Genomic DNA, 15,764 nt, shown 5'->3' on the forward strand with positions numbered 1-15,764 from the left:
GTTAGGCACGTAAATGAGCGAATGATGTAGGTAGATTTGTCAGTTGGAGAATTAGGACTAGAATTGTGTCCGTGTATTCACCATGTTAGGGTGCAGATGAGGATGAAGTTGACAAGTTTTATGAAGCATTGAGTGACATCGTAGTCAGGGTAAACAGCAAGGATAGAATAGTGCTAATGGGCGATTTCAATGCGAGAGTTGGGAATAGAACTGAAGGATACGAAAGGGTGATTGGTAAATGTGGGGAAGATATGGAAGCTAATGGGAATGGGAAGCGTTTGCTGGACTTCTGTGCTAGTATGGGTTTAGCTGTTACAAATACATTCTTCAAGCATAAGGCTATTCACCGCTACACGTGGGAGGCTAGGGGTACCAGATCCATAATAGACTATATCTTAACAGACTTCGAATTCAGGAAATCTGTTAGGAATGTACGAGTTTTCCGGGTTTTTTTCGATGATACAGACCACTATCTGATCTGTAGTGAACTAAGTATCTCTGGGCCTAAGGTAGAGAAAGTGAAATCTGTCTGCAAACGAATAAGGGTAGAAAATCTCCAGGACGAGGAAATTAGACGGAAGTACATGGATATGATTAGTGAGAAGTTTCGAACAGTAGACAGTAAGCAGGTTCAGGATATAGAAAGTGAATGGGTGGCATATAGGGATGCTGTAGTAGAAACAGCCAGGGAATGCCTTGGAACAACTGTGTGTAAAGACGGGAAAAGGCGAACATCTTGGTGGAATGATGAAGTGAGAGCAGCTTGTAAACGTAAAAAGAAGGCTTATCAGAAATGGCTCCAAACAAGGGCCGAGGCAGATAGGGAGTTGTATGTAGATGAAAGAAACAGTGCGAAACAAATAATTGTTGAATCCAAAAAGAAGTCATGGGAAGATTTTGGTAACAACCTGGAAAGGCTAGGTCAAGCAGCAGGGAAACCTTTCTGGACAGTAATAAAGAATCTTAGGAAGGGAGGGAAAAAGGAAATGAACAGTGTTTTGAGTAATTCAGGTGAACTCAATATAGATCCCAGGGAATCACTGGAGAGGTGGAGGGAATATTTTGAACATCTTCTCAATGTAAAAGGAAATCATCATGGTGGTGTTGTGAACAGCGAAGCTCAAGGGGAGGAGGAAAATGATGTTGGTGAAATTATGCTTGAGGAAGTGGAAAGGATGGTAAATAAACTCCATTGTCATAAAGCAGCAGGAATAGATGAAATTAGACCTGAAATGGTGAAGTATAGTGGGAAGGCAGGGATGAAATGGCTTCATAGAGTAGTAAAATTAGCGTGGAGTGTTGGTAAGGTACCTTCAGATTGGGCAAAAGCAGTAATTGCACCTATCTATAAGCAAGGGAACAGGAAGGATTGCAACAACTATCGAGGTATCTCACTGATTAGTATACCAGGCAAAGTATTCACTGGCATCTTGGAAGGGAGGGTGCGATCAGTCGTTGAAAGGAAGTTGGATGAAAACCAGTGTGGTTTCAGACCACAGAGAGGCTGTCAGGATCAGATTTTCAGTATGCGCCAGGTAATTGAAAAATGCTACGAGAGGAATAGGCAGTTGTGTATATGTTTCGTAGATCTAGAGAAAGCATATGACAGGGTACCAAGGGAAAAGATGTTCGCCATACTGGGGGACTATGGAATTAAAGGCAGATTATTAAAAGCAATCAAAGGCATTTATGTTGACAATTGGGCTTCAGTGAGAATTGATGGCAGAATGAGTTCTTGGTTCAGGGTACTTACAGGGGTTAGACAAGGCTGTAATCTTTCACCTTTGCTGTTTGTAGTTTACATGGATCATCTGCTGAAAGGTATAAAATGGCAGGGAGGGATTCAATTAGGTGTAAATGTAGTAAGCAGTCTGGCCTATGCTGACGACTTGGTCTTAATGGCAGATTGTGCCGAAAGCCTACAGTCTAATATCGTGGAACTTGAAAATAGGTGCAATGAGTATGGTATGAAAATTAGCCTCTCGAAGACTAAATTGATGTCAGTAGGTAAGAAATTCAACAGAATTGAATGTCAGATTGGTGATACAAAGCTAGAACAGGTCGATAATTTTAAGTATTTAGGTTGTGTGTTCTCCCAGGATGGTAATATAGTAAGTGAGATTGAATCAAGGTGCCGTAAAGCTAATGCAGTGAGCTCGCAGCTGCGATCGACTGTATTCTGTAAGAAGGAAGTCAGCTCCCAGACGAAACTATCTTTACATCGGTCTGTTTTCAGACCAACTTTGCTTTACGGGAGCGAAAGCTGGGTGGACTCAGGATATCTTATTCATAAGTTAGAAGTAACAGACATGAATGTAGCAAGAATGATTGTTGGTACAAACCGGTGGGAACAATGGCAGGAGGGTACTCGGAATGAGGAAATAAAGGCTAATTTAGGAATGAACTCGATGGATGAAGCTGTACGCATAAACCGGCTTCGGTGGTGGGGCCATGTGAGGCGAATGGAGGAGGATAGGTTACCTAGGAGAATAATGGACTCTGTTATGGATGGTAAGAGAAGTAGAGGTAGACCAAGACGACGATGGTTAGACTCGGTTTCTAACGATTTAAAGATAAGAGGTATAGAACTAAATGAGGCCACAACACTAGTTGCAAATCGAGGATTGTGGCTACGTTTAGTAAATTCTCAGAGACTTGCAGACTGAACGCTGAAAGGCATAACAGTCTATAATGATAATGTATGTATGTATGTTAGGGTTGTCAGCCAGGAGGCGGATTTCCTATAAATTGTTTACCTAGACATTTTCTTAAACGCGTTGGAAATTTATCGAACATTTTTCTTGATAAATTATTCCAATCCATTATTCCTCATCGTACAAATGAATATTTGACTCAATTTTTTATCTTGAATTCCAGGTTTACTATCATGTTGTGGTATTTCCTGCATTTGGAATCTTCACTCAAGCTCATTTGTCTACTAATATTATTCCTTGCCATCTCGCCACTGACAGCTCAGAACATACAGCTTAGTTGAACAGGTCGTCTTCTTACTTCCAAGTCTTCCGAGTCCAAAGTTCGTAACATTTTCGTAGCACTACTCTTTTGTCGGAAATCGCCCACCACAAATTGTGCTGCTTTCTTCGGATAATTTCCAGTTTACGTATCAAGTAATCCTGGGGTGGGTCTCATATACACTGAAACCATACTCTAAAAGGAGTCTTACCCAAATCTTATACGCCCGATCGTTTAAATCCTTACTACAACCGCTACATACCGTGTGGAGAGTTCTGTAAACTTTATTTACAACCTCGCTTATGAAGATCATTCCTCAATCTAACACTTATGTACTTCCCCGTGATTCCAAAGTGGTACCATCACCCCACCAACACAGTACTTAAAACACATACGTCAGGAGGGGCATCCGGCCATAAAACAAGGCCAAATCCACATGTGCGACATACTTCGCACCCGTAACCCCACAGAAGTGGACAATGTGGTACACGAAGAAGAAGAAGAAGAAGAAGAAGAAGAAGAAGAAGAAGACGAATTTGATTCTTAGAAATGTGATTTCGTAGAATCTTATTATGGTTTTCAAGAACGACGCCCGGCATTCTATTATTATTTAGTTGTTCCTTTATCAGTTATAATATATTTTTTGTTTTCTTTTTAAAGGTATTTTTTAAAATTTATTCATAAATTTGTTTTGACTGAATGAAGAACCTAGAAGTTATGAATTACTTACATAATCCGTTTACCCTCCAGGGTTGGTTTTTTCCTTGGATCAGTGAGGGACCCCACCTCTACGGCCTCAAGGTAAGTGTCCTGGAGCGTGAGATCTTTGGGGTCGGGTTTACAACCGGAAAAGAGGACAGGTACCTCGCCATGGGGCGTCAACTGCTATGCTGAACAGGGGCCTTTTGGGGGTGGGGATGGGAAGATTGGTACGGATAAACAAGGAAGAGGGAAGAAAGCGGCCGTGGCCTTAAGTTAGGTACCATCCCGACATTTGTCTGAAGGAGAAGTGGGATACCACGGAAAATCACTTCGAGGATTTCTGAGGAGGGAATCGAACTTCCCTCTGCTCAGTTGATCTCCCGAGGCTGAGTGGACCTCGTTCCAGCCCTAGTACCACTTTTCAAATTTCGTGGCAGAGCCGGGAATCGAACCCGGGCCTCCGGAGGTGGCAGCTAATCACACTAACCACTACACCACACAGGCAGCTAGTTATGAATTAAATGAGTTGAAACTCAAAACTTTTCTTCTTGGATAAACTTATCACCTGAATTTTCACCCCGTTTATCACCATACCATTGTCTGCTGTCCTTCTCACAGCATGGTCGGGGTCTTTAAGTAGTCGCTCTCAATCCTGTAATGCATGAAATCGGTGGAGACACTTTGGCAACGTATCGTTGTTAGTGAAATAACACTTGTCCATTATGAAGGTTTGAAATAACTACGTAAAAAACAATAAAGTTCAAAATAGAAAATTATATTCGCGGATCGTCGCTTGTTCTCACAGTGAAACGCGAGCCATTAAAGAAATGGATGTGTGCGTTGAAGGAAGGGGTGGGTTCGCTTACCATTAACACAGGTGTAAGTTATCCGCTAAACTTTGGCTAGAATCCATTGCCCAGACATAATGTTTGCTGGGCTGTTATTGTTGAGTTTTAAAGCGATGTTCTGGAAAGAGCACAGTGAACTAGAACAGGTGGGTTACAGCAAGCAGCTGGGTGTCGCCAGACGCTTGGCCAACAGCCAAAGTTGAACTACCATAGAGACCTGACTATATTGCCGGAAATAGTTAATTACACTCGAATGATGGTTTAGTCTTTCGTCTCCTGAAGGGAATCAAATATGTTCCAACTGAAGTATTATTTATTAACATGTAATAAATTCCTTGGCGTCACCTACAGTTCAAGAGTTAATTCGCTTTTAGCTTTAAAATATGTATCAATACAGAGGAAATAGCAAATACCACTCAATGTTTTGCAACTGTTAGGTTCATCAATATGATGAACCTAATTTTGGTTAGTAAATTTATAAACTGTCCGAAGCCGGGCTGAGTGGCTCAGACGGTTGAGGCGCTGGCCTTCTGACCCCCAACTTGGCAGGTTTGATCCTGGTTCAGTCTGGTGGTATTTGAAGGTGTTCAAATACGCCACCCTCGTGTCGGTAGATTTACTGGCACTTAAAATAACTCCTGCGGGACAAAATTCTGGCATCTCGGCGTCTCCGAAAACCGAAAAAAGAGTTGGTGGGACGTAAAGCAAATAATATTATTAAACTATCTGAGAAAGAAAACATATGGTAAGCAGTATTACGTATACTGAAAAAAGGAACAAGTTCATAAAATATAAAGAAACAAGTTAATTATAATAGAATTCTGTTTTAATTATTTATTTTCCAAATTAATTTCTGTTCTTTTTTATTTTTTAGTTTATACATTTATTAATAAAAAGTGGTTTCGGCGGACTGAAGAAACTAACAGTTATAAATTAACCCAGTCGAAAATGGAAAAAAAAAATTAAGAAACGGATTTTCCACTTTCGGAGGTGCACAAGGCTCTGAGGCTCACTAAGCCGACACCAACAATTAGTACCAGGTTAATTCCTGGGAACAAAGGTGGCCGAAAATAGAGATAACCACTGTACCCTATCAAGTGACGAGGTTACGGATAGTGGAAGCCTATACCTTCCACTCATCCCAGGACTTCCATGTCCTGTACGGAATTGACTTTGCTTTGCACTCATCTCGATATGTCACGAACTATGCAACCGATGAGAGAATAATTTGGCATGGAGGTACCTCTTAGGAAAACAGCAGGGAAGAAATGAGAAAACATTTTTAAAATTCTAAAAGGGAGGGTGTAACAGACGAAAATTGGGCACTGTTTCGAAGCAATTGGTCGCAGACTGCAATGTTAATAGTTTATGCACCTCTGACAGCTTGATAGGTCACGGAATGTTCTAACATGCCACTTAGTAGTGTGATGGTGGTGGTGGTGGTGGTGGTTATTGTTTTAAGAGGAAGTACAGCTAAGCAACCTCCTCTTTACTAGTGTGTGTCACTCATACCGTGGATTTCTTTACGTTGTGACAGACAGATCGTGCTTCGAGATACAACAATATTAGCAAACCTATTTCATGTTTTGTTTTGTTCTGTTGCGTGAATGTGAACGATACTACGTGCCCGATATCCCAAAACTATGAGAGTCCATTACAGTATATTTCTGTTTTTGTTTGGGCGATCTGTCCGTAGATTGCTTTGATGCAGTCCTCCATGTCACCTTATCCTGTGTTAACATTTTACTTTCTACATAAGTACTTCATCCTACATCTACTGTAATCTGTTCGTGATATTCATACCTTGGTCTACCCCTGCCGTTTATACCGCCCACATTTTTCTTAGAAACTAATCCTGGATGTCTTACGATGTATTCTGTCATTCCGTCTCTTCTTCTTCTCAAATTTCTCCAAACCGTTCTTCTCTCACAATTCGATTCAGTACCTCTTCATTTGTTATTCGATCTACCCATTTCACCTTCAGCATTCTTCTGTAACACTACAATTATAAATCTTATATTCTACATGTCTATAGAATGCGTATTTCTTGACCGGGTAATGGTTCCTCATTAGGTAGTGGCAAAGAGCTGAGACAGTAGCCGTCGTTTCTTCTCGCTTCCTCATTTAATATACACCGGGGGAAAATGAAATGCTGTCGCCGAGAGGGAGTTGTGCTAAAGAAACAAAATTCTGCAAGCTTGTTTGCACATCTGAAAAATGGTGCCTATCCCAATTTTTGCGCTAGTCGACAAAGAGTGCTGCTAGTAGGTTGCTGTGACTTTGCGAAGGAAGTTGTACGTTCTTGATACTTCGTGAGCATTAGTCATCCTCCAGTGTTCACGTTGTGAGGTAGGTGTAGGTCAAACATGCCCGACGAAGGCAGTAGCAGACGGTTACTGAATTTGAACGAGGCTACGAGAAAGTGAATGTTCTCTCCCAGATATTGCAGACAGATTTGGCAGGGATGTTATCGCACACCGTCGGTGTTGGAAGCAATAGATACAGGAAGGAACACTCTCAAAATGACCGTGGTCAGATCGCACATGGCCCACTAAGGAGAAAGAAGACAACAGCATGGCTTTGGATGATCGTACTGCATCTGCAGCAGCCATCAGAGCTTTAGTTGTCACCAGAGTATCACAGCGAACTGTAATAAATTTCACCATTTCACCTTCAGCACTCTTCTGCAACACCAAAATTCAAAAGCTTCTATTCTACATGTCTATAGAATGTCTATAGAATATAGACATGTATAACAGACAACTTGAGGGACAGCTCCGAGCCAGACGTTCTGTAGCGTTCATGACACTAACTCCGAACCACTGCCATCTGCGACTTCCGTAGTGTCAAGCTAGAGTTCACTCGAGGACGGAGATATTTCAGTCTTGGTGTGAGTGATGACCATAGATTGGTAAGGAGAAGGCCAGGTGAGCGCTTGGAACCAAACTATCTGCAGCTTTGACACACTGGACCTAGGCTATACCAGCAGTTGTGGTCTGGGAAGAGATTTCCTCTAACAACAGCAGCACTCTCGTCGTTATACCAAGAAACTTGACAGCAGATTTTTATGTCAGACTGGTGACTGAACCAGTTGTGCTGCCGTTGCTTCGCGTTATACAAGGGGATGTTTTCCGACGGGATAACGTTCGTCGTCATACTTCTGCTATCACCCAACCTGCTGTACAGAGTTTCGACTAGCTGCCTTGGCATGCGAGTTCACCAGAACTTTCTTCCATTAAGCTGGAATGGGATATAATGCGACGACAAATCCAGCGTTATTCAATACCAGCATTAACCGTTGCTCATTTGATTGACTAAGTGCAACAGGCACCGAAATCTGTCCCACAAAATAGCATATGTTACTTGTGCGACACAATGCTTACATGTCTGCGTTCTTGCATTAAAAATCGAGGATACTACATCGGTTATAAATGTAGCACCATGCCACATACTTTCTCGCGCTTACTTGCACTTGTGACCTGGAAACATTAATCAAATAAATATGTTACCTAGACAATTGTTTCAGCTGTAATCATGCAAACGAAGAGGAAGGTTGTTAGGTGAGTGAGTGCTGACATTGGGTTTTCGATAGAATTGTACCGGGCGACAATAGGTCGTTGGCACGGTAGAGGCAGGCCCGCGAGGCGTAACAAGGAATACAGTGCCGGACAGCAGGTGGGACTGACTTCACTTCTGATTGCTGCATTTGTGATGGCAGTGCTGTTGGTCATTGGAAGGCTCGAGATAAATCCTGGACCTGGTCCTGCTGGTACGGTTGGATGGGAAGAGATGGGGAAGATAAGGGAAATTATTAAGGGGCAAGCAACACAAACAACAGAGCTCCTCCGAGAGCAAGGCAGTGAACTAAGAGAAATAATGAAAGATGAGCTAGTAAGGTAACAGAACTGGTGGTCCAGAATAATAAGGAAATATCACGTTTGAGTGATAAGGTGAAAATAATGGAAGAAGAGATAACAGAACTGAGGTAGCAAGAGAAAAAGCTCCAGAAGGAAACCAGGATGAAAAATATTTTTATATACGGGTTATCTGAGAACGCTAAAGAAGATCTGGTATTTAAAGTGCGAGAACTAATAAATGAGAGGCTGAAGATCAACTCTAGGGAAGCCGACATAGACGAGGTTCAGCGAATGGGGAAGGCAATCTTCTGTGTAAAGAACGCGTAATTCCAGTAGTATTGAAATTTTCTTTATTAGTGCTATTTCTTTAACGTCTATTCGAACATAATTAGGGTTTTCAGGTACCGTGTATTTAAGGCAATAAAATTTTGTCCCGCATTGATGTCATAAGAAACGGCTAACTCTCATATCCACGGACCAGTGAACAATGTTATTATTTTATTTTTTCATTCATATAAGTCGTAAGGAGGTCGTGTCCTTCGTTGAGCAAAAGACAGAAACAAAATACAATATTATTCAGCATGTGTTATCATACACAGCCTTTGCATCACACCTGCTTAACTAGTTTAATTCTTGTACACTTGTAACTGTACGACATAAAAGTACAAAGAATTTAAACTATCAAAGTATTTCAGCGACGTGAAATATCATTTCAAAACTTGTACATCTATTGGTCGAGATTCGAACCACAGTCATGTTGGTGAGAAGCCAGTGACGATGTCACTAAACTAGCATGACTACAAGGATAAGATTCTTCCTTGATCCTAGACCAATAGGAGTATTCAACCTTTCCCCATTCTATTATACAGGAGTCTGATTATTATTATTATTATTATTATTATTATTATTATTATTATTATTATTATTATTATTATTATTATTATTATTATTATTCACAGTTTGCCTTACGTTATACCGATACTGATAGGTGTTATGGGGGCGGTGGAATTGGATACGGCTACGAGTGAAAAGGAAGCTACCGTGGTCTTTATTAAGGTACAGCCCCAAGCATTTGCCTGTTGTGAAAGTGGGAACCACGGAAAAAATCTTCACGGATGCCGACAGTACGATTATAGCCCACTATCTCTCGAATTCTGGCCTTAATTAAGATGCTGCATCCCGAGCATTTGGCTGGTTTAAAAATGGGAAACCACGGAAAACCTTCTTCACGGTTACTGACAATGGGATTCGAGTCAACTGCTTCCCAACTCCATGCTGACAGCTACGCGATTCAAACCGTTTATCCATTCGCTCGGTGCTTATTTCTTTATTTACACTGAAGAAAATGGAAATTGCAACACCCAGAAGGAGTGATGCTACATTGCTGCAATTCAGTACGTAGGACGAGTGTTCGGTTGTGATTCGATGATTATACTTTCAGGTCCCTCTGTCCGCAAGTGTGGACAACAATCAATACAGGATGTGCCTACCACGAGCTGCAATACATTGATGAATTCGTCGATGAATGGAGTCAATAAGGCCTTGGATCGCTTCCTGAGGAATTGTGGCCCATGCTTGCTGCACTGCACGGGTCAGTTGTTCCAGAGTTGTGGGTGGCTAAGGACGGTTGGCCCGTTGTCGACCCATCATGTCCCACACATGCTCAATAGGATTGAGGTCCAGGGATCTGGCGGGCCATTCTAAGGTTGTGATGTCCTGGAGAGCTTCTCTGGAGATGCGTGCAGTGTGAACTCGGGCATTGTCCTGCTGACACATCCCATTAGCAATGTTCGCCATCATAGGGACAGCCACTGGATTGAGTACCCTATCAACGTACTGTCGAGCAGTCATAGTGCCCTCAACAAGCACTAATTGTGATTTCACATTAAAGCCAATAGCTCCCCAGACCATAATGCTTGGTGTTGGCCCTGTGTGCCTCTCGACAATAAGATCTAGGCGGCCCCTCTCCCCGGTACGTCGGCGCACACGATTCCGGCAAGACAGTAGCGCAATTCATCACTAAAGACGACCCTATGCCATTCGTCGACCCACGTCGATCCTTCTCGACGCCAGGCTCGCCTTACACTTCGCTCGCAAGCCAGCTGCACGCAGGCGATTACCAACTGTTTGTTGTGTAACGTGGGGTGCCACAGCTGCTCGAATTTGTGCTGCTGTTGCATGGGGTTCCATCGGGGCCATTCGAATGATGCGGCGATCCTCTCTCACAGTTGTCTGTCGCGCTGGGCCTGTGCCAGGTCTAAGAGTGTAGGTACCTTCATATGACCGCTGCTGCCATACACGTTGTACCGTAGATGCCTGTCGGCCAACACGTGCAGCGACAGTCCTTAGCGATAATCCGCCTCACACAACCCAATTATCCGAGCCCTCTCAAACGGCGACAGTTGTTGATAGCGTGCTATTCTCTGTCGTCGAGGCATGTTTGACGGGGAACATTTCACAGCAAAGACTGAAAGTCAACTACGATACACCAGAGTCCGTATACTGGAGTTGATTCCTCCGCGACCAATCACGTGGGGAGACCTGTAGCAACAATCCAATGGGTCTGAAACTTTGATCGTTTACATACCTACATGGCATCGTTCCATATCTTGATAACCAACACAAACCACCAATGCCTTCATAGTGTTGCAATTTCCATTTTATTAAGTGTATTTAAATTTATTGACAATAATTTAATATAGATGACATTAACACAAATACACCAAAGCACCCAAAATCATGAGACACTTGTCCAACAGCGTTTGGGCTCGGTCCCTACCAGGCGAGAAAAGTGCAGTGAAACGAAGGAATTCATTTTTCAACAGAAGAGGAAAGACTTCTGGTAATTCCTTCAGTCATATTCCGTAGAATCTACCTAGAATGTCAATGTAAAATCAGAATACCCCCACACGATTACTGTAACTTTGTGTGGGTATTAGTAGCCTGGTCCCGGTCTAGAAAGCGAAGAATAACGGCCGAGAGATCCGTTGTGCTAATCACAAGACACCTCGCAATCTGTAGGCCTTGGGGATGAGCAGCAATCGCTTGGTAGGCCATGGCCCTTCGGGGATGTGCGCTATGGGGTTTGGTTTGGTGTCTATTGGTAGCCTGGTGCAGTCCTGAATATCATATCTTCCGACGAGTGTGGAAGAAATTTGCGGGGTTTAGAAGACAGTGTATGTGTTTGGTGAAGGGTGGTGTTGTGTACTATTTGCAGGATATTTGTGGGTCAGCAGAACACTCACTCTCCAACTGCTCAGCGTTTAGATCCTTCGACTCGCTCAGGAATCGAATCGGCTAGCCATGGAATAAAACGGTTGAGGCGCTGGCCTTCTGACCTCAACTTGGCAGGTTCGATCCTGGCTCAGTCCGGTGCTACTTGAAGGTGCTCGAATACGTCAGCCTCGTGTCGGTAGATTTACTAACACGTAAAAGAACTCCTGCGGGACTAAGTTCCGGCACCTCGGCGACTCCGAAAACCGTAAAAGTACTTAGTGGGGCGTAAAGCCAATAACATCATGATTAATAAAATAGATTATTGTTAAAGCCATTCGATTATTGTTACTGTCTGAGAGTATAACCTTCCAATGAATGTTGGATTGGAATCGGTGAAGACATTTGAAGCTTATGGTGAAAATAAAAATCGATGAAATTGTACGTCCGATCACCATTCGTCCAAGTGTACCAGAAACCAAAATATCTCGCTCGATGAAATGAACAACAGGGAACGGACTGAAGAAATCGAAAAAAAAGATAAGCTCTGAACCCCGTGGTATCCCGTTAAGTTACGATGGATAATAAAATGTCGTGGCACGTAATACAGAATTAAGTAAATATCGCAGTTTACTCAAGTAAATGCTTCATCAATGTAAATACATGGCGAATATATCAATGATAGAAATATGTCAGAGGCCATGGAATGACTTGAATTAAATGGGCCAAGTTCAATCTGTATATGATGGCCATACCTTGCCTATTTAGTCCGATACGATTTGATAATCGAGATTGTTGATGAAATTGTCGATTGATAACCGCCATATTATATAACAGATTATTGAATGAATTCCTTTGCCAACGTAAACGATTATTCAAGAGTACTCCGTATCAAGAAGTCAGATTTTTAATTGTCAGATACCTATTGAAGCTAGGAAAGAAGAAGTCTTTTAAAAGCAAACCGTTCGCTATTACTGTAACCTGGTAGTAGATTTTGTATCAAAAAGGGAAGAGAAGTTTATAATTCTGCTGGAATTTTAGAGGGTTTCACACATCTCGGAAAGATATTAGACGAGAAGCTAGACTGCAATATAAAATTGTCAATTACTTATTGTAATAAGAATAACTTTTTTAAGAACAAAACAGGATGCGCATCCAGTTATCTTGAATAATAAGGCAAGTGTTGTACGAAAATATTGTAGATGGTGTTAATGCATGTAACCCTATTCTAATAGTGTATTTCGAGTTCCAGGTATCATAAGACCAGGGAATATTGGAGATGATTATAAAATGATTATGGATCCCAGCACGTCATCTTAAAACTATGATGGTCTCAAAAGACTCGACGAGAACTGAGATGGACACCAATGGTTAAAGTCTCAATACTGGAAGATGAAGGGTGTCTTCATCATGAAGTCAACGAACGATAAGTACTCTAAGTCAATGTTTCATTATCCCGCTATGTAGCTGCTTTTAAGTAGAGTAGTACGTTGTTTTAAATGTCAGAATTGTGACATGCTAAATTACACAACTTGAAGGCAACCGTTTTATTCATCAATCATTGCCTTACTATAGATAGGAATATTGTAATTTATAACGTGAATGATCCTGAATTTTGATATATCGTACGCTATGTCGTGTGAATCTAAGCGGTCGCTGGCAAATGCTTTGCAGATAGATTTAGGCATGGATTATACCCGTGTTAATATAGTGTCATTATGAAGAAATTTCAGTTTAATTTATGGTTTCGAATATATGTTAGAAGGAGTCGGTAATAACAGGTACGATCGTAGTGTTCGCGAATGCAATTGCGATGTTGTTGCGATGATATGGTGTTAATAATGATGTTAAGATGTATAGTCTTCGTAATGTGAATTGCCTGAGTATATTCTTTAATGAAATGAGAATTCGTGAGCATGACTTGTGAGTAATATGATGATATGTGATAGGGTCGTCGAAATATGTAAATGATTATTGTTATGTGGATCGTCGTTTATGTGTTATTGGGATTATGCATTTTATAGTATGATGCGATGTAGAGGTCCTGATGAGATCTATTGTAGTGCATATTTAATTAGTCGTGCGTACAGATTTGATTTTACTGATATGAATGGTAATCACTTAGGTACAGGGCGATAGTCGCAATGATATTTCGAGGCATTTCGAGGACACTGGTTGTATGATCATCTAAAATATACTAATTAAATACAGTGTAGGTGACTGCGCGCAATATTGGAATGACACAAGATCTTCACGAATTAATGATACTATACAGTTGAGAACCATGTCACAAAATGGAATGTGTGATCTTCATTTATATATGTGAGTAGATTAATTTTTCTTGTTAGCTAGATTTCTTCTTATAAACTATTGAGTTGCCGCTTAGTTTTTACAGGTCGATTTCACGGAGGTCACCAGAGCTGCAGTCATCGTAGTTGTTGAAACCATTGTAGCTGATGATGATTTTTCAAATGTCCGTTATTTAGGTGCAGATGCCGATGGAGCTCAGAAGAAATCAATTTCATTTCCTATTTGTTCTGTGATATTATTTGAAGAATTACAATGTTGTCTTATACTATACGATCATTTTCTTGACCTAAACGATAATGATGAGCAGAGGTTACCGGTGCGTTCAAGTTGTTAGAAAGATTTTTGACAAAATAAGCGATGATTTAAACATAAACAACGGGATGTTGAGACATTTATTTGAGTCAGTGAATAGGTGTGCCTAGCCAACAACAGTCAATGATTTTTAACCATCTGTTTGAAGATGAATGTGATGAATGATGGAATTACTTCAAATTTTAAGCCTTCAGCATTGTGATATTGATTTTCCTTTGATTTTTCCGATTAAATTGATGTTATCATTGATGTTATGAAAGAAATATTGACAAGAGTCTGAAGTTAAGGGTGTTTCCTTTTTTAATGAATGTAACACAATCACTTCTAATACCCATTTGTGTTGTTTTCATTTTACTTAATATTGCAGTTGTTATTTTAAACGTTTTTCTAATCATTAAACGGAAAATTCTTCCATGAAAGTTATATTTTCGGTGTTGTCATTTTATAGCTTAAGGAACGTCATGATGATAGTCTAGATTAGAATATTAATTAGCAATCTTCTTCTCACATCAGTCGAATCAACTAAAATCCAACCATACAATCCTGTGACCCAACTCAAGGAACTTTCACGTCCCTTGAGTGGAACCTCTTGTATCTCCGCGTGACACCGGCCGAGGCGAAACTTGAACATCAAGAACCCTGAACTTAGAGATGCGTGAAAGGTCACAACAGAAAAACGAAATTCTCTGCAAACTTCACCAATAGTACTTCTTAGACATATTTCAAAACGTAATTCGTTCGTCTCCTTGGCTTTTTTTTCAATTTGTTTTACGTCACACCGACGCAGATAGGTCTTATGGTGACGGTGGGAGGGAAAGACCTAGCTAGGAGTGGGAATGAAGCGGCCGTGGCCTTAATTAAGGCACAGCCCCCAGCATTTGCCTGGTGTAAAAATGAAAAAAAAACACGGAAAACCATCTTCAGGCTGCCGACAGTGGGGTTCGAACTCACTATCTCCCGGATGCAAGCTCACAGCTGCGCGCCCCTAACCGCACGGCCAACTCGCCCTGTCTCTCCTTGGCTTAATGGTTAGCATCACCGCCTTCGGTTCAGTGTGTACGAGGTTAATTTCTCGGCCAGGTAGGGATTTCTGGCCACATCTGGTTTATTCTTCTGGCTCGGGGACTGCATTTTATATTCAGCTCAATATATATTTCTTTTTCTTTTTACAATTTTGGTTAACGGCGCACCGAAACGGATATAGCGACGATGGGATAGGAAAGGGCTAATAGTGGAAAAGAAGTGACCGTGGCCTTAGCGTACAGCCCCAGCATTTGCCTCATATGAAAATGGAAAACCACGGAATACTACTGACAATGGGGTTCGAACCCACTATCTCCCGAATGCAAGCTGATAGCTGCGTGACTCAAACCGAGCGGCCACTTGCTCGGTATCTCAATACACATGCAATGGTGAATTCATCCTTCTACATAGGGTTGTTGACTATAAGAACATCCATCCGTAAAAAAAAAAAAAAAAAAAAAAAAAAAATCAGAGCACCGAGCTCGATAGCTGCAGTCGCTTAAGTGCGGTCAGTAGCCAGTATTCG

This window comes from Anabrus simplex, chromosome 1 (genome assembly GCF_040414725.1).
Source record: "Anabrus simplex isolate iqAnaSimp1 chromosome 1, ASM4041472v1, whole genome shotgun sequence".
Classification (NCBI taxonomy): Eukaryota; Metazoa; Arthropoda; class Insecta; order Orthoptera; family Tettigoniidae; genus Anabrus; species Anabrus simplex.